At 44.1% G+C, this 23,712-nt stretch overlaps 1 long non-coding RNA gene across 3 annotated transcripts in view; it reads right to left on the bottom strand.

Annotated features, from left to right (window-relative positions):
• Window positions 1–23,712, bottom strand: part of LOC133228175 (uncharacterized) — a 38,358-nt gene that overhangs the window by 2,534 nt on the left and 12,112 nt on the right. The window contains exons 3-5 of one of the 3 annotated variants that reach the window (XR_009730113.1): window positions 9,954–10,009; window positions 7,956–8,028; window positions 825–5,152 (exon numbers count right to left, since the gene is read on the bottom strand). This is a non-coding gene — a long non-coding RNA (uncharacterized LOC133228175). Of the gene's footprint in view, window positions 1–824; window positions 8,029–9,953; window positions 10,010–23,712 lie in introns of all 3 variants that reach the window. The other 2 variants (XR_009730112.1, XR_009730114.1) reach the window with 2 other exon arrangements.

The raw sequence follows: 23,712 nt of genomic DNA, 5'->3' as shown, positions 1-23,712 counted from the left end.
CCCTGGGCTCAGCTTTGGGTGGTCCAGCCTTGCAGTGGCCCTCAGGCCCTCACACCTGGTGGTCCCCAGCCTCCCATCACATGGACCCTCTCTTATTGCCTCTTAGGCTTCTAGCATTTGAGAGGCCGCCCACGGTGGGAAGACAAATGACTTCACAGTGGGACGCCAGTGCTGCAGTGAACCCAATGCGGAAGCTTCAAGTCAGAATCAGTTCTTCACTGCCAGAGAGAGATCACTTCCTGGTGATGCAGGACTGGGAGGGGGCTTCTGCAGCTTCTTTCCCTTCCCACCTCCCAGGGGTGCTTTAGGAGGAGGTGACAAGGACTGGGTCTGCCCAAAGGCATCCCAGAAGTTGCCCAGTTATCCCTGAGACAGTTGATAGTCATCATCCTAAAAGAGACCCTAACCAGCACTGAAAGTGTCCATTTCATCCCAGCTTCTGGGAGTTACCTGTGGCAAAGAGCTCTTCACATTTTGAGTTTCCTCTAGTTCCACTGCTTGGCCAAAGGAACACCTCACCAGTACCCCTCTCACCAGACTGCTAGGAATATTTATCCCTGTTTAAATAGGCCCTTAGTAGAGTTCATGTGCATTTTAAGAAACCCCTGTGACACCCATGCTCTAGGAGGAAAGAGAAGTAGCCACTGAATGGACCCAGACCAGAGTCTGGGAGCTCACCGAGCGGTCAGACCTCAGGCTGGGGAGCACCCAGTGGTCAGGCCCCAGGTTGGGGAGCACCCTAGACCTCTGGGCCCTTGAGGACAGGCTGGTCAGAACGCGCTAGAGTCAGTGCAGATGAGAGTTCCCAGATCTGAAGGACTCACCTCTGCTTTGGTTTTCTGAACAGCTCCACTTTCCAGAGGTCCATGCATGTTGTCAGAAGGCCTTTCCATCTGTCTTGGTTTGCTCTGATTTCAATCTCCTCCTTCAACTTAGTGGCTCAATTAGACCTGAAGTCATAGACTCTTTGAACTAGAAGGGACCTTAGAAACCACTTAGATCAATCCCCAGGAAGGAAAAGGAACTTTCTAGGATCACACAGCAAGGGTTGTTCAGTGTCAGAGTTAGAGCTAGAACCAGGGCCCCTGGCTCCCAAGCCAGGGCTGTCTGTTTGGTGCTCTTCTTGCGGTCAGACTACCTAGACGGCCTGCTCCCTGCAGAGCATGGATTCAGAGAATCTGCTTGAGCCCCACCAACCGCAAGAATCCTGGATTCCAAAGAGCCTGTCTGCAAGAACCAGTCCTCCCCCCTCTTCTCCCTGCCCCAATCCCAGCCTTCCAAACTTCTAGAATATTTTGGAGGCAAGCAAAAGCAATCAGCCAAGGCAGAGTTCTACTCTTTAGGCATCCTTAGAATGAAAGCTCCTAGTTACTTTCAAAATTAAGACCTTCCTAGCCACCCCTCTCTCCCTTTCCATTCTCCTCCCACCTTTCCTTCTGATTTGATGTCTGCTTTTCTGTTTCCTTCGCTACATGAGGCATTTCATGCAGCCAAGCTTCCATATGGGCCATTTCCTGTAAATGCAGACACTCTCTGGACATACCAATAAAACTTAATTTTGATCAATGTGCTGATTGGGGATTTTTCAACACATCATATCCCTTGAACACATTTTTGAACAAAGTGAAATACCAAGAAAAGAACAACATGGTTATTTGCAGACAATGGAGGAACCACTTAGACATAAATGTCTTACTATAACTGTTTGGGTAAGCATCTGTTTTCCCCACTGGAACTGACTCCCAAAGAGTTTATATCATTGTCTCTTTTCAATTCTACATCTCTCATAACCTCAAACTGCTTTTCACATACAAGGACCTCTATAGATGTTTTTAATTTAGTGAGAATTTACTATGCAATAGGCAGAGGGCTAGATGTTTTCACAGCTTTTGAAAAATTGATTTTCGTGACCATCCATCAGTGATTTCTTGCCACAGTCATGATGTTTTACAAACCAATCTAACAATTCTGACTCCTGTTTCAGTGTGCAGAGGGATTTCCCAAACCAACCAAGCAATTCTGCAACACCAGCTGGCGGTCCTACAATTCAGCTCCCTCCTGTCACTCTCTACCTGGAGACAGTATCAGATCCACAGATTGAGGGCTCATCCCCACATGACTGTCCCCATGTCAATCTCAAGCCAGGTTGTTACCTGGGCTTCTGACTCCCTGGCTATAAATTAGAGGTTCCCACAATCCCCTACTTGGGTTCAATGAATTTGCTAGAGCTGCTCAAAGAACTCAGAGAAACATTTTACCTACTAGATCACAGGTTTATTATAAAAGGATATAACTCAAGCACAGTCGGATGGAAGAGATGTCAAGGGCAAGGTGTGAGGGAAGGGCATGGAGCTTCCGTACCTTCTCTGGGTACACCACTCTCCCCACATATCTAAGCGTTCACCAGCTGGAAGTTTGCTGAACCCAGTCCTTTTGGGGTTTTATGGAGGCTTCATTACATAGGTATGATTGATTAAACAATGGCCATTGGTCATGACTGATTCAACCTCCAGCCCTTCATTCCTCCCCAGAGATCAGGGGGGTGGGACTGAAAGTTCCAACCCTCTAAACACGTGCCTGGTTTTACTGTCAACCAGCTCCCATCCTTAGGTGTTTCCCAAAGGTCACTTCATTAACATAGCAAAAGACTCCCTTGGAGCTGTCCACAGTTGAGAAATTTCAAGGGTTTCAGGAGCTCTGTCCCTGGTGGCTCAATGATAAAGAATCTACCTCCTAGGCAGGAGACTCAGGTTCAATCCCTGGGTCAGGAAGATTCCCTGGTGAAAGGCATGGCAACCCACCCCAGTATTCTTGCCTGGAGAATGCTATGGACAGAGGAAACTGGTGGGCTACAATCCTATGGACAGAGGAGCCTGGTGGGCTACAGTCCACAGGGTCGCAAAGAGTCGGACAGACTGAAGCACCTTAGCCCACATGCACATCACACACCCTAAAGCTCAGGAGCTTCACACAGTCCCCTTCTGCTGTATCTTGTCGGTCTCCAGGGTGGCTCATCACCCTGGATCAGTTTTGCTGATCCAGGCTGTGTTGGGTCAGACTTGGTGAAGCATGTTGATGGAAGCATGCCAGCTGGAGGGCAGCTGGGGAGGCTGATCTAAGACGGCTTCAGTTGGGGTGGCAAGGATGATTGGGACCTCTCCCCACATGACTCTTCGTTTTCTAGCAAGCCAGCCCAATCTTATCCTCAGAGTGGAGACAGCAGAGTTCCAGAAGAGCAGGCAAAAGCATGCAAGGTCCTTTGAGGTTTCAGCTTAGAACAATTTCACCTTCACAGTGACCACACTTTATTCATCAAAGTAAGTCACAAGACCAGCCCCAGATTCAAGGGCTGGGGAAATCAATCCCACCTCTCAATGGAAGGAGCAACAAAGTCATGTTGCAATGGATGGAAGGATTAGGACTGTGGTCATTTTTGTAATCAATCCACCACATGAGCTCAATTTTATTAATAAGATGAAGGGGAAAATGGAGGGAGGTTAAAAGATTTATAAAACATGTCATTAAGCTGCATTGTGGCAGTGGTTGCACAAGTCTATGCATTTAATAAAACTCACTGAACCACACACTTACAATGGCTGACTTTCATGGTAGGTAAATTATTCCTCAATAAAACTGTTTTAAAAAACTGAAAAAAACTAAAAATGTATTGATGATCATTCATCAATAAATAATTGTCCAAATCTGCATTTAAACTCAAGTATTATCCCACAAAACTCAGCAATCTTTTCAATACACTATATTTATCATATCTAAAGTATTAGATTCTCAGAATCAGAGCATCTCAGAGCTAGAAAGATCTCCTCCTGATTATTTGTCTATCCCTCTTTCTTCAAGCAGCTGACCATGTAAGCCTTCTCATGCAGGTGCAAGAATCCTCTTCTTAGGATGAAAAACAGAAACAGTGCTTCAGAAAACCTGAACCAGATGAAAAACACACCTCATTTTCTCATATGCTTTTGGGATCCAGTGTGATTAGTGCTAGAAAGAACCTGACCCACTGTTCTTTCTAGAACCAGAAGCTGCAGACAATTCTTTTGATTATGGCTCCTCTCATTTTAGGCTGACTATATCCTAATTAGCCAGGATACCTAATGTCCTTAGACTCTGGAAGTAACAGATGACATTTTTCTTCTATTTTAGTACTCAGTGTCCAAACCTAAGTTCTTTTCTGGGCTGAGAGTCGTATTCAAATTAAAGGTTGCCCAAGGAATCTTCTTTGTGGGTAAAAATCTCAGATATGAGGACTATGGGAATAACAACAGTTAAAGAAAAAATTACAAGGTGGATTATGCAATGTGCTCCATCTCTTGTGAGCATTAAGGCTTCTGTGAGGATGATGATCACGTGGGAAGTAGCATGGGTTCCTCCGATCCTTTGGCCTTGTTTCTGGAAAGCGAAAGAGTGGCATCCCGAGGAGATGCATCCGGGCTTTCCATAAACAGAGCTTTGAAGAGCAAATTGAGCAGCTTTCATCAATCTCACACAGACCACATCAAAAGCTGCCTGAGGAGAATCACTCACCCGATGTCAGGCAGGGTCAGGCAAGCGTTATCAAACGCTCTTTCAAGATGTTATGAATCAGAATCAGAGAGAGAGAGAAAGGTAAAGAGGAGCATCAAAAATGAGAGCATGAAAGGAAAGGAGGCAAACAAGGCAGAGGATGCAGTGAAGTGGCAAAGAGGACGAGGAGGGAAGACAAAGGGAGAGGGAGCAAAGCAGGAGACTAGAAGCATGGACGGCAGGAGACAGAGCCAAGGACGGAGCGAGACAGACGGGGCCGCAGAAACGCAACGGCTAAAGAGCGGCAGAGAAAGCGAAGTTCAGGAGCCTAGTGGGGAGAAGGAGCCTAGTGGGGAGAAGGAGCCTAGTGGAGGGAAACAGCCTTTACACCCCGTGGAGGCCAGGCTGGCGGCCATCTCTCCTGAGGGCGCGTAGTCTACGCAGACATCTGTAGAAAATTTGCCTCTTTTCCCCCACCTAGAGGAGCAGAATCCAGTCCCACTGAAAGCGGGTGGAATGGAAAACAAAGGGAAAAAGAAACCCTCCAACCTTCTTCCTCTCCGGCTCCTCAAATTATCTTTTATCTACTATGAAGGGCTCTTTGATCATCCAGGCTGGCTTCACTCGGGCACTGAAAATCAGAGGGAACCATCATTAGAAACCCAGCCTGATGTCCACCCAAGCCCCCACTGGAGCGATTTCATCTTTCATTACAACAAAGCAAGGGCAGTCATGTATCAGCTCACGTTGTAAACCTGTCTTCTTCAGAGATCAAGTTCGATTTTCCAAGTAATTGGAGAGAAACAAATCCATTCCTGGGTCAAACCAAGCAAATTTCCCCTGCTCTGTAAAAGATCTGATTCTGTCTTAATCAAGAGGACCCTGGAGCCTGGATGTTCCCGTTAGGAGCTTTGGGGAGCCCAGGGTCAGTGAGAGGGGACTAGGTGTGCAAAAAGGCAGCCTTTGCAACAAGGGGGCAGAGATGATAAATGGGAGATGGAAGGGCTCTTTCCAAAGCAAACTCTGCTCATTGTTCATTTTCACCCCATAGAGTGAAACTGCAATAAGAAGCAGTGTCCTAGTAGGGTGGGGAGCAGGGATAGTTAGGGAGTCTGGGATTAACATGTACACACTGCTATATTTAAAATAGATAACCAACAGGGATCTACTATATAGCACAGGGAACTCTGCTCAGTACTCCGTAACAACATAATTGGGAAAAGAATTTGAAAAAAGAATAGATACATGCATATGTATAACCGAGTCACTTTGTTGTACACTTGAAATTAACACAACATTGTTAATCAAAAGTACTCCAATAAAAAATTAAAAGTTAAAAAAGAAACAGGGCCCTAGAGACAGCTTTGGTCCTGGTACTCTGTGCACATTTGTTGAAATAAGGCAGGATACCAAAAGGCGGTTTGCTAGTGGCTCCCAGTCCTTAACTGCAGCCTTTAGATAGGAGCTGAGAGAATAACAGAGCCCAAGTTTATGGAGCCAATCATTTTATAGGCATCATTTCATTTAATCCTCACAACAAATCTATAAGGTAGACACTCTTATTATGATCCCCACTTTACTGATGAGGAAAGAGAGGCTCAGAGAGGTTAAATGACTGATCCAAATGGTTCCAGAGTAAGAATGAAGAGGGGCAGAAATCTGAGCCGCAGCTAAAGCCAGAGCTGGTCTTACATGGCCAAGATCGCTCAAGAGCAGATGGAGACGATGAAGACTGCTATGTCCTTGCCCCCTTGGAGCAGCACACAGCATGGGGAAGCAGGGGACCCCCAACAGCCTCTGCCTGGTTGGGCAGGATCAGGCTTTTGAATAAGATGGTATCTAATAGCCCATGTTGCAAGATAGAAGCCAATCTATGACATGCACATATTTTGAGCTTGAGGGTAAATGGTGCCGCCACACGCCAAGCAGAAGGTAGCGTTACTGTGGGCTCTAACAAGTTTGGGAGCTCTCAAGATTCTTCTAGTTCCCTTTATAAAAGCAAAAGGCCAGAAAATTATCCATAATTGCAGAGTCATTGGCACTGAGCTGCAACGTGTCTTACATGGGCCAACATGACTAATGACTCCAGAGCATCAGGGGTCCTAAGCTCTTTCTCCGAGGCCAGCTCCACACTGGCATAAGCAGCCCACCCCACACGGCAGCAGAGTGCAGACCGCCAGCTGTGTGGTCAGACAGACATGCATTCAGGTCTTGTCTCTACCACTTACTACCTGACTGACTTTAAACACTTTGTTCAATGTCTCTGAGCCACAGTTTCCTCATCTGTAAAATGGGGCCTATAAATGCCTTAGACCCAAGTAATGTTAGGATAAAATTAAAAAAAAAAAAAAATCCATAACATCTAGAACAATACCTACCATATAATATGCACTTTTTTTTAAGAAAAGCTATGATTATTATATTTTCCACCCCTTCATCTTCCTTACTTGAAGCTAAGAGAAGAAGAGGCAGACCAAGTGAAACTGCTTACATAAAAGTCAGATCGAGTCTGGCTATTCTACCAGAGGCAATAATTATAAAGCTGCTTCAGAGCACAGAGAGTTCCAAGAACGAAATACACATTTGGAACAAGTTCATTAAAAAAAAAAACGCTTACTCATAAAAGCCGCTACGGTTATAGCCTGACAAATGGAAAACACAGCACCGATAAATAAGATGCCAGCGGTAAACAAGCCAGCCACACCAAGAAGTCGCTTGATTTCTCTCTTCCCACCCTCCAACAGTTTCTTAACCTTTTATGGGATTATAATGACAAGATCAGGTAGGTTTTATAGGGCTGTTTACCAAGGTCCCCCCACACTCCAAACAGAGGGAAGAGGCCTTGGACTTCTCTGCCAAATTTCCAGCACTGGAAGGAGGCTGCCATGGAGCTCAGGCAGCCTGCTCTCACTTCTTTGCCCAGGAGAGTCAGCTCCAAGATTTTCCACCTCTTCAGCCTGTCTAGAGACACCCAAACCCTCAGCGTCTCAGCTCCAGTGCTGCCCCATCACACCCCATCGGTCCATTTCAAGAAGAGCTATCTCCTGGCCAGTCTGCACCCTGCTGCCCTGCCCCAGCCCAAGTAGGTCACCTTGCTGGTAGTGGGATGCACACTAGACGGGAAGTCAGGAGATTGGGATGATAAGGCAGTGCAAGCCACTCAGTAGCTGATCCCTGTCACCAAACTTCTCTGAGCCTCAGTGTTGCTGTCTATAAAATAGGGCTAATATCACCTCCCTCACAGTGTTTCTGTGAACCTTCAACACGTTTGTGGTCATGAACTTCCCCTGTAGAGGGTCTGGTACCTGTGGGAACTGTTACAGCCAGTCAGTGACAATGACTAAGCTCTCTGATATCAGAAATCTGTGCTATGAACTTGGGGTGGGGTGGCAGGTGAGATGACAGTGGAAAATGCGGGGAGAGCGCCCACCTACCTGCCCTTGGAACACAAGAGAAATCACTGAGACTTCAAATTGCTTTCAAAGAGCTTCTAGGTGCAGATAAGACCTGAGGAAACAGATCAAAGAGAGCTAGGTGCTGTCAACCCCCCCCACCCCCCACCCCGCCTCCACCCACCCTATTCTTGCCCTACTCCAGCCCCTACAGACTCAGCTAGACCTTATTCCCTTGCCAAAGAAAAGTCAGTAACATCAAACAGGAAGCAGGTCGGTGCTTTTACAGGGCCTAGGGCAAAACAAACTTTTGCCAGCATTTACCAGAAACCATGACAAACCTTCTAAATCCTTAGGTAATGAAAGCCAGCAATCTCCATCTACTCCTTTCTCACCCAAATCTCACTTAGTTGACTACTGTTTTTCTGGAGATTTAAACAAAACCTGTGCATCACTAAGTTACACAAATAGCAGTTGATTTAGGCTTTGAAAACTTCATTCTTTTTGTTAAAAAAGGGACTGAACACTAAATAATAGTCTTGAGAACCAAATCCTTCAGAAGCAAAATTTCTGGGAGAATTGGCTTTCTGTGTGAAGGTGCTTGGAGACAGCATATGGCTGGCTTAAATTTGAATATGCAAACAGTAGGCTTTTAGGCTTCCACTCAATTATTCTAAAAATCTAGAAATCATTCTAGAAGCTGAATGCTCCCTATGCAAGCATTGTTCTCAGTGCTGAGACCAAAACAGCTGACTCACAATTACTTCCTTTTCATCAGGAACACCTGGGTGTGCGTGCTATGTCCTTTCAGTGGTGTCTGACTTTTTGTGACCCTATGGACTGTAGCCCACCAGGCTCCTCTGTCCATGGGATTCTCCAGGCAAGAATACTGAAGTGGGTTGCCATTTCCTCCTACAGGGCATCTTCCCTACCCAAGGATCGAACCTGCATCTCTTAAGTCTCTTGCATTGGCAGGAAGGTTCTTTATCACTAGCACCACCTGGGGAGTTTTTAAATAATGTTGATATCTGGTTCTCACCACTAGATAGTGTAATTCAATTGAAATAGACTGCCTTTTTATTTCCTACCCACAAGTGAATTTCATGTGCAGTCAAGGTGAATAAACAGAAGCTAATAGGAAACATGCATGGAGAAGAGAGACAGGAATCCATGCTGAAAAGGACCAAGGACCGATCGTGGCAAGCGGAACTCACTCACTCTACAAAGAGCTACATGCTAAGGACTGTGTTTAGTGCTGAGGATATGAGGGAGCCAAAGAGCTGGCTGCTACCATCAGGGACTGGATAGAAGAGTGTGACAGGTACAGTTCTGTGTGTGGTTTCTGTGATGAACTTGAGCACAGAGGTAGCTCCTGAACCACTCTGGTGAGTTACAAATGCCTTCTCAGAGGAGATGACACCTGAACCATGCCCTGACAGGTGCGAAAGAGCTAAGCAAACACAGGGACAGATGTAGAGAACATGGCTAGCTGAGGAAACCACCCCTGCAGAAGCCCCGAGGCGAGAGAGAGCTCATTGAAATATGGGGATTGCAAGAGTGGTGCAGAACAGGGCTGGAGGCAGAGAAGGGGCTGGGTGGGCAGTGAGGAGGACGAAATGCTCACGTTTCAGACCCTCTGGTCACTGCTCCTAGCCCAGGACGTGACACCTGATAAGCTATAACAACTACTGGTTGGATAAGTGAGAACAAGCAGAAGGCTGAGGACAAAGCCGTGGAGAAACACAGACACTTAAAGGCCAACAAAGAGGACATAGTTGAAGAGAGAGAGAGAGGAGAAAACAAGATGAGTGGTCCAGAAACCAAGGGGGAACAACTGTCCATCCAGCCGGTCTCTGACGAGGCTGGATCGGGAAGGGGCAGGCAGGGAATGGTATCCAGGGCTAAGAGAAGGTTCACTTTTTTTCTATTTTCACATGAGTTAGACTTGAAGACTTTTTTTTTAACCTGTTCAACTGAAAGATCCTCTAGAAAACGTTAGCCATGTGGGACAGTGTGCTGGGATGCAAACAGCAGACTCACCACGTGCTTTGTGACTCTGGCAACATGAGGTAAGCTCTCCGAGCCTCTGTTCTCATCTGTAAAATAAGGACAACCATGCTTTACTTGAACAGTTATTGTAATAAGTGAATAAAAAGTGTCTAGCGATTGGCTTCTGTAAGCTTTTGAATTCTTTTTTTTTTTATCTTTAATTGAAAGAGGAGGTTCACTTAAAAGTTGTTGGGATAGAATGATCTGTGTCCTCCTTCTATCTCTCAGGAGTTTCATGGCCTCTAGTTAGTCCCTTAAACACCACAACATTACTTAGGTTTCCTCAATCAGATGGAGACTTGGGTCCCTGCCTTGTGAAGCTGGTACTTTTTGATTACTGAGAACAGAACAGCAGAAGACACTTGCAAAAGCTCAAAGTGCCATTGACATAATCTGATCACTATCCAGGCAGTAAAAAAGGGGAACCTTGAGACAGGTGACAGATATTTCTTAGGGTCAGACTGACTCATGGATTTACTTTTAAAAGCCATAAGACTTTAGGGAAGCTGAACACAGAGATTCTATATCTTGATCTTCAAAAGAATTAAAATGTTTTTCTAAGCATATGAAGTTCTCTGAGTGTAGTAAATGTCAATAAATGTTACTTTCTTGTCTCTTGATCTGGAATTTCTAAAAACATCATCGTCTTCCATCTCCATGGGGTAGTCTGGGTGGAATTTAACTTGGTTACAAAGGAAAGACAAGAAAATTCAAATTCAAGTTTATGCAATGATCACTAGAAGGCTCAAAAAAGAGAGGCAAGCTTCCTCTAAATTACACTGCTACTAGAGACCCTCCATGGTGATCTTTTTAACCTTAACAACTAAAACCTTCATTCTACCAACCCTATCCCCAAACCAGCACCTTGATCAGAACATAACAGTCTCTCTGATCTGACTGCAGTTTCCTTCACTCTTTAATCAGTTTTAGTCATCCTTTTTCTCTCCAGCTTCAGGCTCAGGATGTGCTCCACATTTCAGAGTCACTCTGGAGCCGTGTTGTGTAGACCTGGGCTCCAGTCCCCATGGTATCTCAAGCAGTTGCTGTCGACAGAGTGATTCAGTCTCAACAGTAAGCTGTGTTTTCTTCATCTATAAAATGGAGACACTCGTGACTTGCAAAGGTAGGAGGGAGGGACAGAGTGAGGGTCTCTAAGGAGCTGACCCTGTGACTAGTCACATCATAGGAGATCAACCCATCACGGGAGCTCATATTATTATAAGAATAGAAGCCCCCATATGTACGACCACATGTCAAATAGATAGCCAGTGGGAAGCTGCTGTTTATGGCCCAGGGAGCTTAGCTCAGGGCTCTGTGATGACTTACAGGGGTGGGATGGGGGAAGTGGGAGGGAGAGTCAAGAGGGAGGGGGTGTATGTATACATACAGCCGGTTCACTTTGTCCTATAGCAGAAACTAACGCAACATTGTAAAGCAATTATATTCCAAGAAAAAAAGAATAGAAGCCCCCAGGCAAGGGAGCCGGGTAGATCAGAGTGCACACCAGGGTGATCGACTATGAATGGTCAGATTTTACAGCCAAAAAGGGGAAAAAAGGCTCAAGTGAATTTTCTCCCCATTTTTTCAGTACAATAATGTGCTCCAAGCCTGAGACCTTTTTCCTCCTGTCTACTGCCCAAAACTCATTTCTCCAACAGAGATCTGAGCCGCCATAAATCCCATCAGGGGTCAAGATGGCTGACACAATTTTAACTATAAGAGAGCACAGCATAAATGCAGCATTATTATCCCCAAGGGCTGCTCTCTGCCTTTTCCAGGGGACAAAAGAAAAAGTCATATTTTTTAACCTGGAAATACATAGTATTCCAAATTTTTGAGGGACAGATCCAAGAACTCAGAAGCACAAAAGCTGTTAAAGCAAAGTATGACCAGACTTAAAGGGAACAATCTTTCTGTCTTTTAAAAAAATCTCTTTATTGCTATCCTACCAAAAAATCTAGAGACACTGTTTCTAAATAAAGCCAGTTCTGTCTCCAATTGCCTCTGACTATATAGTCCTTTCTCTGCCTCTATGTTCTATAACTACATCTCTTTTAGACATAGGGCACTCAGCCCCTCACTGAGTCTGTTGCAGGCAAGGGGACCTCTTTCAGAGCCTGAAACTGGGCTTTTGTCTAACACTTAGAATGAATTGTCTGAGGAGACACATGTGCTGCCAAAGCAAGAGATTTTATTGGAAAGGGCGCCCAGGAGGAGAGCAGGAGGGTCAGGGAACCCAGGAGAACTGCTCCGCCACGTGGCTCGCAGTCTCGGGTTTTACGTGATGGGATTAGTTTCCGGGTTGTCTTTAGCCCATCATTCTGACTCAGAGTGCTTCCTGGTGGTGCCCGCCTTTTTCAGCCAAGATGGATGCCAGCAAGGAGGATTCTGGGAGGAGGTCAGACATGTGGTGTCTCCTTTTGACCTTTCCCGAACTCTTCCGGTGGGGGGTGACTTATCAGTTCCGTGTTCCTCACCAGAACCTCCTGTCATAAAACAACTCATGCCAATGGTGACTGTGGTGCCTGGCCAGGGTGGGCGGTTTCAGTCAGTGTGCTTCCCCAGCAAGTCTACACGCTTTCTCCCAGGGCGGTGCGATATCGCAGTGCAATTCTGATACTCAGTACCCGGAGTTAGCTCAGACTTCATGAGCTAAGGGCACAGTCTCCAACAAGGCTGCCCTCAATTCAGACAACAGCCGTAAGTTCAGTGGTCCCCAGGCTGCCTGCATTTCTGACCAACTGGGTTCCCATTGCCAAGAGTTCCCACAGCTCCCTCAGGTTCAATTATTCAGAATAACCCAAAGAATGCAGGAAAGTGCTTTACTAATGATTTAAGTTTTATCACAAAGAATACAACTCCCCAGGCCAGACAAATATAAAGATGCCTAGGCCTCGGAAGGTTCTCAGAGTGAAGTTTTTGCATCCTCCTTGATGGAAGTAGGATGTACCACCCTGGTGGACAGGGTGAAGCCCCTAACCTGGGCCCTCAAGTCACCCTGGCAGAGATCTCACCAGGACCAATCAGGAACACACAAGAGTAAAGACTAACCCTGGTACCCAATCACCAAGAGATGAATCAAAGTGAATTTCTAATCCCCGTGTTCCTCCAGTTTATCCAGGGATCACAGAATCTAAGTAGGCAGAGCCTCAGTTGGCTTACACACCCACTATTCAAAGCAAGAATCCTCTTCATATGGTCCCTGCTGCTGCTGCTGCTAAGTCACTTCAGCCGTGTCTGACCCTGTGCGACCCCATAGACGGCAGCCCACCAGGCTCCCCCATCCCTGGGATTCTCCAGGCAAGAACACTGGAGTGGGTTGCCATTTCCTTCTCCAATGCATGAAAGTGAAAAGTGAAAGTGAAGTCGCTCAGTCATGTCCGACCCTCAGTGACCCCACGGACTGCAGCCTTCCAGGCTCCTCCGTCCATGGGATTCTCCAGGCAAGAGCACTGGAGTGGGGTGCCATTGCCTTCTCCCTATGGTCCCTGACAACACTGCATATTGCTACCATGCAGGCAACACAAGGCCCTGACAAACAGGGGATGGAGAAACACACAGGGAAGATGCCCAAACGTGCCAGCTCTAACTCAAAATTTCTCCAGAGCATGGGTCAAAAACCAGGACAAAGTAACGAACACTCTACATCTTCTTCCCTCCACACATGGACTCCTGTCCCCTTCCCAATGAAACTCTTAGCAACACATTTCTTCAGCCAAGCAGAAGAAACTTGACCACTCCATGATTAAAGGACCATTTTCAAGTAGATTGTGTTCTGGGTTCTAAAGACCTCCAACTTGTAAATTTCAGGCACGCAGCTTATTGGTATGAAGACTGACTATTAAATCAGGTTTGAGAAAATGTATAAGTTTCAGCTTGTTTTGTTCAAGGATCCTATCAATCGAGGTAGTATGGCTTACACCTTCTGCCAATAAAGACGAATCGCAAAACCTCCCTTCTCTTTATAAGCTGTAAAACCTCTTTCCCTGATGGTTGCTCATCTTACAAAGAGCTGCATGCCCATCCCTTTCTGGATTCCACCCAGCGCCCTCCTAAAATAGCTTGGGAGATGTCAGGAGCCCATGACCACAACATCCCATGAGCTTCACTTCAGACTTTGGCCCCTAACTTCAGGGTTATTAGAGTATTCCCTGGTGGCTCAGACAGTAAAGAATCTGTCTGCAATGCAGGAAACCCAGGCTCAGTCCCTGGGTAGGGAAAGATCCCCTGGAGAAGAGAATGGCTACCCACTCTGGTATTCTTGCCTGGAGAATTCCATGGACAGAGGAGCCTGGCAGGCTACAGTCCATAAGGTTGCAAAGAGTCAGACATAACTGGGTGATGAACACTTCACTTCTCAAGAATCAGCATGGAGAGAATGGCCATACCACCCTGAACACGTGCCATCTCATCTGATCTCAGAAGCTATGCAGGGTCAGGCCTGGTTAATACTTGGATGGGAGAATGCCTTGCCCTGCAACATTGTATGCATCCTTAAACTCTCTCTATGCCTTACCTTCCTCTCCCCAGGCCTTGCTATAGAATCTTAAACAAACTCAGATTGATCTGTGATCTCGGTACAGCTTTCCATTCAGATTTCCGGTGGTAGATTTTCATCCTCTTTGCCTTTTTGCTCTTCTCTCCTTATCCAAAAAGAGCAATAAAAAGAATCAGAGAAGAACTCAGAGTTTCTCACCTTGTCTTGCCTCAGTCTAAACAAGAAACTGTCTTATTAAAAAAAGGGGGAGGAGTGGGCTGGGGGGGGAGAGAGAGGTGATATTTAATTTTATTGGGGAGAATGGATCATTGCTGGAGAATGCCTGCGGCTAAATGAGACCATCAAACCAAGAGCAGAGCGGCGAGCCGTGCGCACAAATATGAAGTAATATCTTTCTACTCCGGGGGAAACTGACACTCAATTTCAGAAGCTTCAGGCAGGCAGCTCAGAGTTGGGTGAAATCACAGACGCCTTCTTGGAACCATTTACAAGGTTTCTACTCTCTGCAGTGAAAGCTTAAAAATGCAAATGAAATGGGGCCATTTAAAGAAAAATATCCCTGCTAACTGTGCTCTGGGAAAGGGAAAAAAAAAAGCCTATAGCTCAGAGGGCAATCTTAAAGTCAGTGAAACTCAGCACTGCTGGGCGATGCTTCATTCTGATGGATAATGTGTGCTGTGCTTCTCCCTCATGAGTTTAGAAGTATTTAAAGAAAAGGGGGGAAATCACCCTGTTTAGGAGATTAATTTCTTTTCTGAAAGAAATGTCTGTTTTTGCTGTCACTTTGGGTTTGATGAAGAGTAAAACCAGAGCTTATTTTGAATGTTTGCTGCTGAAAATTACCAAGGTTGGAGGCTGGGAGTGGGGGGGACCCTGAAGAGGTTAAGTCCTGCCCCATCTCCCCAGGCAAATTCATGTTTAAATTATCCAAGAAACCATTATAAAAGTATTTCATCAGGAATACAGATTCTAATATGTGCAACACTGCTGAGCACTGAGAGCCAGGGATTGAGCTTAGCACTTTGACATGAACCATCTCATCTTCTCAACCCCCTCCCCACATACACACATGCAGGAGGTCGTTTTACTCTAGCCATTGTACAGGCAAGGCAACTGAGGTTAGGGAGATCAGACAACTTGCTTGGAGTTTCATAGCTGCAAAGTGCTTGGGCAGGATGGAATTGAAGCTCAGACCGGAGCCCAAGCCTACACAATGCTTTGCAGCCCACAATACTCTCTCAAGGCCAGTTCATTTCAAAACAATTTAGTAAGTCTCATCAAACAGTGACATTGCTACAATTTAGTAAATTATGTCTTGCTTTGAAATTTCTTTCTTTGAGGACTGCATTTTGAATATAAGGTCATCAGTACTGGATGAGCAGGCACTGTGAAGCCAGGGCTGAGGGACCAAGCGGCAATGGCCGGCTGATTCTGGCCTTTCCCGCCCTTTGTGTGCTGTGGATGTAGTTGGAAGCCCATCTCTCTTCAACCGTTGAACTCAAAAGAAGAACTCCCACTGATTCGGAACCGAAATTCTCCTTGGTGCAACTCAAGTACATTTTCCCATGTGATGAGGAGATATTAGAGCCAAGCTGTCAATCTTAACACCTCTGTTATCCTTAGGTAAAGGCTGTGGTCTATGAAAAGATGCTCAGCATCACTAATTATTAGAGAAATGCCAATCAGAACCACTTCACACCAATCAGAATGGCCATCATCGAAAAGTCTACAAACAACAAACGCTGGAGAGGATGTGGAAAAAAGGATACCCTCCTACACTGTTGGCGGGAATGTGAATTGGTGCAGCCGCTATGGAAAACAGCGTGGAGGTTCCTTTAAAAACAAAAAACAGAGTTGCCCTGTGATCCAGCAGGCCCAATCCTGGGCGTATATCCAGACAAAACTATAATTAAAAAAGATACATGCATCCCCATGTTTCTCGCAGCACTATTCACAGTAGTCAAGACACGGAAACACCCTAAATGTTCATCTACAGATGAATGGATAAAGAAGAGGAGGTACCATGGAATCTTTCTCAGCCATAAACAGGATGAAACAATGCCATTTGCAGCAACGTGATGGACAGAGATGATCCCATTAAGTGAGTGAAGTCAGAGAAAGACAAACAGCATATGATATCAGTCATGCTGCTGCTGCTGCTAAGTCGCTTCAGTCGTGTCCGACTCTGTGCGACCCCACAGACGGCAGCCCACCAGGCTCCCCCGTCCCTGGGATTCTCCAGGCAAGAACACTGGAGTGGGTTGCCATTTCCTTCTCCATCACTCATACATGGAACCAAAGAAAATGATACAAATGAGCTTATTTACAAAGCAGAAATAGACTCACTGACACAGAAAACAAACTTAAGGTTACCAAAAGGCAAAGGGAGAGGGATATATTTGGAATTCTGGATTAATAGATACAAACTACCATATATAAAATAAACAAAAGCAAGGACCCACTGTATAGTCCAGGGGATGATATTCATTAATTCATTGTCTTGTAATAATCTATAATGGGAAAGAATCTAGAAAAGAATCTATATCACTATATCACTTTGCTATATACTTGAAACACTGTAAATCAACTATACTTCAATGAAATAAAAATGAAAAAAAAGACTGAAGTCTGAATCAGACATGAACATGAAAACATGAGAGCCGGTACACTGCTGGTTGTCACGTAGATTAATACAATCATCAGGAAGGTGTTATCTTGAACATTTGGGGATGTATGTAGCCTACAACCCAGAATTTTTATTCCCAAGTACTTTCCCTAGACAGCTTCTAGTACACAAGTATGAGAAGTCACACATGAACGTTCCTAGCAGCAATGTCTATAAAAACTAAAAGCTAGAAACAGCCCAAATGTCCATTAACAGCAGAAACGATAAATAAATGGTGGCATATACACACAAGGGAACAGTCTGACCTATTGAAAATGAATTAATTATAGCTGCATGCACGTATCAACATGTGAATCTTATTAGCATAATAAGCTAAAGAAGAAAGTAATAAATAAAAACATGACATGCATACCATTCAAAATTAAACTATGTTACTTAGGAAAACATAACAGGTAATAATAGGGCTTCCCTGGTGGCTCAGACAGTAATGAATCGGACTGCAGAGCAGGAGACCCAGGTTCAATCCCTGGGTCAGGAAGATCCCCTGGAGAAGGAAATGGCAACCCACTCCAGTATTCTTGCCTGGAGAATCCCATGGACAGAGGAGCCTGGCGGGCTATAGTCCATGGGGTCAGAGAGTTGGACATGACTAAGCAACTAACACTTTCACTTTTCACTTTTACTTCACTTTTCAATAGGTAATAAAGCTATTTTTTAAAACGGTAAGGAACAAGTCATCACAAAAATCTGGAGAGAAGTCATCTTAGGGAGGACAGAAGGGATGTGATTGGGAAAGGGTTCCTGGCACATAAGATACTGGCAATGTTCCAGTGTTGAAACTGGATGGGGGCTAAACAGATACTCATTTTTAAAATGTTCACTCAACAGTAAATATTGAAAATGATACTTGTTATAAAACATGGGCTTATGTTTGTATGATATATTACATGTGAGTACTCATGCATGTCATTCAGTATTAAGTAGGTATGCAATCTGACTCAATCTGTGTCAAGGAGAGCTACAGAAGTTCTGAACTCATTGGCATTGATCCCTTAGAATCATGAAATTCCCTCTAGGACATGTGACATGAAATTGTCTAGCTCCCTGCTTGGCTACCTAGGGTTATGGGAAGCTCTGTATCTCTCGTAGCAGCCCTTTCATTCTTTGTTCTTTTAGGGTTGCTTCTGTAGGCGATGGAGCTCTTAATTTGTTTTTTTTCTTTTTTTTTTTTTTTTAAACCATGGCTCAAACTACCGCACAATTGCACTCATCTCACATGCTAGTAAAGTAATGCTCAAAATTCTCCAAGCCAGGCTTCAGCAATATGTGAACCATGAACTTCCAGATGTTCAAGCTGGTGTTAGAAAAAGCAGAGGAACCAGAGATCAAATTGCCAACATCCGCTGGACCATCAGAAAAGCAAGAGAGTTCCAGAAAAACATCTATTTCTGCTTTATTGACTATGCTAAAGCCTTTGACTGTGTGGATCACAATAAACTGTGGAAAATTCTGAAAGAGATGGGAATACCAGACCACCTGATCTGCCTCTTGAGAAATTTGTATGCAGGTCAGGAAGCAACAGTTAGAACTGGACATGGAACAACAGACTGGTTCCAAATAGGAAAAGGAGTACGTCAAGCCTGTATATTGTCACCCTGCTTATTTAACGTCTATGCAGAGTACATCATGAGAAACTCTGGGCTGGAAGAAGCACAAGCTGGAATCAAGATTGCCGGGAGAAATATCAGTAACCTCAGATATGCAGATGACACCACCCTTATGGCAGAAAGTGAAGAGGAACTAAAAAGCCTCTTGATGAAAGTGAAACAGGAGAGTGAAAAAGTTGACTTAAAGCTCAACATTCAGAAAACGAAGATCATGGCTTGAGGTCCCATCACTTCACGGGAAATAGATGGGGAAACAGTGGAAACAGTGTCAGACTTTATTTTGGGGGCTCCAAAATCACTGCAGATGGTGACTGCAGCCATGAAATTAAAAGACGCTTACTCCTTGGAAGAAAAGTTATGACCAATCTAGATAGCATATTCCAAAGCAGAGACATTACTTTGCCAACAAAGGTCCGTCTAGTCAAGGCTATGGTTTTCCCAGTGGTCATGTATGGATGTGAGAGTTGAACTGTGACAAGAGCTGAGCGCCAAAGAATTGATGCTTTTGAACTGTGGTGTTGGAGAAGACTCTTGAGAGTCCCTTGGAATTCAAGGAGATCCAACCAGTCCATTCTGAAGGAGATCAGCCCTGGGATTTCTTTGGAAGGAATGATGCTAAAGCTGAAACTCCAGTACTTTGGCCACCTCATGAGAAGAGTTGACTCATTGGAAAAGACTCTGATGCTGGGAGGGATTGGGGACAGGAGGAGAAGGGGACGACAGAGGATGAGATGGCTGGATGGCATCACTGACTCGATGGACATGAGTCTGAGTGAACTCCAGGAGTTGGTGATGGACAGGGAGGCCTGGCGTGCTGCGATTCATGGGGTTGCAAAGAGTCGGACAGGACTGAGTGACTGAACTGAACTGAACTGAAGATATACAAAACATAAACATTCACACTTAATTATTTTTAAGTGTACAGTCCTCTGGCACTAAATACATTCACATTGTTCTGCACCCGTCACCACTACCCATCTCTAGAAGTTTTTCACCTTCCCAAACTGAAGTTCTATTAATATTATACCCACTAAACAACTCCCAGTCCTCCCTTCTCTCAACTCCTGGCAACCATCATTCTACTTTCTGTTTCTATGAATTACTACTCTATATACCTCATAAAAGCAAAATCATACGCTATTTGCCTGTTTGTGTCTGGCTTATTTCACTTTACATGATGTCTTCAAGGTTTATCCATGTTTTAGTGTGCATCAGGACTTCCCTCTTTTTAAAGACTGAATAATATTTCATCGTGTGTATATACTCCATTTGTTTATCTATTCAACCATTGATGGACAATTCAGTTGCTTCTACTCTGAATTTGTAACTAATGCTGCTATGAACATGGGTTGGAAGCTCATTTCTTCTCAACTACCAGTAAGGGTTTCCTTATACTCAAGTTAAACAGTTTTCTTGTAACTATTGTCCATCAGTTTATATTCTAGTTAAGTTCTTATAAGGTGAACCCTCTCCACTTTTCCCACAAGGAAACCTTAAATATTGGAAGACAACCTTGACATTTTGGTCACCTCTTCTTTAACCCAATTATTACCCCCCCAAGAAAAAGTGTTAGTCGTTATTCAGTCACGTCTGACTCTTTGTGATCTCATGGACTGTACCCTCCAGTTTCCTCTGTCCATGAAATTCTCTAGGGAAGAAAACTGGAGCTGGTAGCCATTCTTCTCCAGGGGGATCTTCCTGACGCAGGGATTGAACTCAGGTCTCCTGCATTGCAGACAGAATCTTTGCCATCTGAGTCACCAGGGAAGTCCAATTATTATAAGGGCTTTTGTTATTTCAATCATCCTTTCACAAGATACCTTCTCCAAGGCTCTCATCAAATTAATGTGCTTGTCTGGAGCATCTCAGATAACAATAATTTTTATGGAAACCACATCCCACTGATGTTTTATCTTCTGTTTCTTGTCCAATAAAAAGCCCTTCACCTAGAAAGCCCTCTTCCTTTTGATGTTAAAATCTACAAAAACAATCTCTTAATTCTGTGGCTATGCAATTGATTTTTTGTTTCAGTACAACAGATCAACATTTGTATTTGGTAAATCTCATCTTCTCAAATTTGGTTCGGACTCCCAGGCTACTGGGGTCACTTTAATGTTATCCCATATGACTCTATCTCATACAGAGAAATTGGAAATCATACTTGTTATTGTTCCTTCAAAGTATTGATATGTGTGTGGAACATGACGTGGTTAAGGTAAAGGTAAATCACTGACTTTCCTTCCATATTATTATTTGTTAACGTTCTTTAAATATGAATATACAGCTTGAACCAACTAGAAATTCACTTAACTGCAATACTTCTTAATAAACCTACGGTAGTCTTATCCACCAGGATATCATGGAAGACTCTGTCGAATGTTGTAGAAATCAAGTCCTGTGTTTATGGAGCTCCAGGGGTCTGTCAAAGCAGTTGGCCCAAACTGGGTCAGTTTACGGTGCCGTGCTCAGTGGCTCAGTCACGTCTGGCTCTTTGTGGACAGGCTCCTCTGTCCATGGGTTTCTTCAGGCAAAAATACTGGAGTGGGTTGCCATGCCCTCCTCCAGGGGATCTTCCCAACCCAGGAATGGAACACAGGTCTCCTGCATTGCAGGCTGATTCTTTACCATCTGAGCCACAGGGAAGCCCTGTGGCTTTTTTTTTTTTTTTTTTATGGTAGTAGTATCCATATCGGCTGCCAGAAATCACCTCATTTTCTTCTAAGTATGCATAAAGTATGAGTTTAATGTACTGTTGAAGAGTTTTATTTGATGTAATGTCAAGTTTCCTTGGAGTTAGGTTCTAAAACTACTTTTCCTCTCTTTTTGAAGATTAGAAGAATATTTTTCTATTTCTAGTATTCCGGGGACTCTCCCATTCTTTATGATTGCTAAAAATCAGTTTTGAGATTTCATCTGCAAATGCCTTTAATACATGAGGGTGAAACCACCTGGACTCGGAACCTGTGATATGACTCGAAATGACTGCATGTTAATATTTCCCCACCCACTCTTAACTCATATTTTAATATCTCTCCTTTGACTTTCATATTCTTGATGAAGACTGTACTTAAACTCCCACTGGGCTTCCATCGCATCTCATTCATCTACTAACATTACAGTTTTCTCAAGCTCATCCATTTCTCAATAGCTCATCCATCCTTGGAAACTGTAATTTTCATTGTTTTTGCACTTTTAAGCCCATTCGTTGGTTAGGAAAATAAGGTTTGTGGGCCCCAGTGGATAGGAGAGAAAAAATTAGATATCCAAATACTAAAACTTATATCAGGCTTTGATTGATTGTCTTATTATATAATGGAGAAGATCTCTTCACATTAGTGGTACAACTACTGTTAAAGTTGACAGCAGGGAATAAAAGGAACTGGATCAAATCCAAGCTAGATCTGTAAATCAGCCCCATTCATTGTCATTTTATTGACTTGGAGGATATCAGACCTTAGTAACATTATGACTTAAGTGATGAGCTGAGCTCTGTTTTAAGCAGAAGCATTCCTGCCATTTTCAACAAGGAAATTCTCAACTCCGTGGAACAACGTCACACCATATAGCAGGTAAGCACATGGAATGCTTAGCATCCTTAATTTCAGAACACTAAATTTAATTATGTGCCACGGCCATTGTGGTTGCGACATTCCAAAGCAACCAAATACATTTCCAAGTGCCCTGGTTGAGACTCACTGAAAGATATCTTTAAAGCCTCTTTCAGCTGTGAATTTCTGAGTCTATAATTCTTTGCAGACAGAGACACTGGACTTTCAAATCATTAGTAACTTTATGTTAAGTTTTAGTCAATAACACATTACACCATTGGAAGTTGTTTTCAAGATGAAATAGAAACAGTCTGTTCAATTTCAGCAGACACGTAATATTTATCCAATTTTTTTTAATTACCAAGAGTAACTAATTACAAATCTGGACATTCAGAAAAACTAGTACACAATAAATCATTTTAAGTCAATTGGAGGAACAGCCTAGATGAACAGAAATGATGACAAATTCTTACCAGAGTATCACAATAGAGCTAAGAAAGCTGCTAAATCTATATGTCATTTTCCTTTGTTTTAAGGGAGTGAAAGCCTAAAAAGCTTCTTACTCTCTACTGTATCTGAAAATTCTCCTGCAGATCAAAAGAATTTCTCCCAATCCCACAGAATTACCTTCCTGCTCAGAACTTGTCTCAGAGCAAATAATTTCGCCTATCAACACCGTGCCTTCCAAGAAGGCTTACTTTTTATCCTTCCCCTTTACAATACCTTCCTGTACCCACCCTCACCCCCAACACACACCAGCCCCATCCTGCACCCCCGTCATCACCACCATTGGCATAGCCACCCTCACCACCCAAGGAGGCCCAGAGCCTTGGCCAGCTGGCTTCCCTTCAGCAGAATTGACACAACTTCCCCAGTGCAATGAGGGGTCTCTGCGGCCAACATGTGCAGAGTTTTCCTCTCCAAACAGAAGGCCACATTCCTACAAAAATATCTGGCACCTTCCAAGGCTTCTAAGCTAGTCCAGACAGAGAGAGATGATTATGAAACTGAAGACACTTCTTTTTCTTTTTCCCTTGGTAGTGGGTAAAAAAACCAGGAAGGTCAAACAATGCATTCTGTCAAGGCTTCCTTTCCCTTCCCCACAGTTCTAGGATCTAGCATCAGCAAAACATGTCAGATCATGTTCTGGTGTGGAAACAAAGAGAGAAGAGTATTCACTTCACAAGGGTGGGGCTTTGAGACTCTCGGCATCTCTTACTGTATTTCTATCTCCTTTCTTCCCAGATTTGGGGAAAAGGAAAAGACTGCAAAGGATTGGGGAACCTGCCCAGAAAAGAATGGAGGGGCAGAGTATGTGAACAGCTGACATACACGGCTACTGTAAAGACATCGGAAGCTGAGCCCAAACCTCAAATTCAGTTTTGTTTTTCTGCTAATTATCTGGCATAGA

The sequence above is a fragment of the Bos javanicus genome, chromosome 16 (assembly GCF_032452875.1).
Source record: "Bos javanicus breed banteng chromosome 16, ARS-OSU_banteng_1.0, whole genome shotgun sequence".
Classification (NCBI taxonomy): domain Eukaryota; kingdom Metazoa; phylum Chordata; class Mammalia; order Artiodactyla; family Bovidae; genus Bos; species Bos javanicus.
The sequence above is the reverse complement of the archived record's forward strand: the minus strand, read 5'-3'. Positions and strand labels throughout refer to the sequence as shown.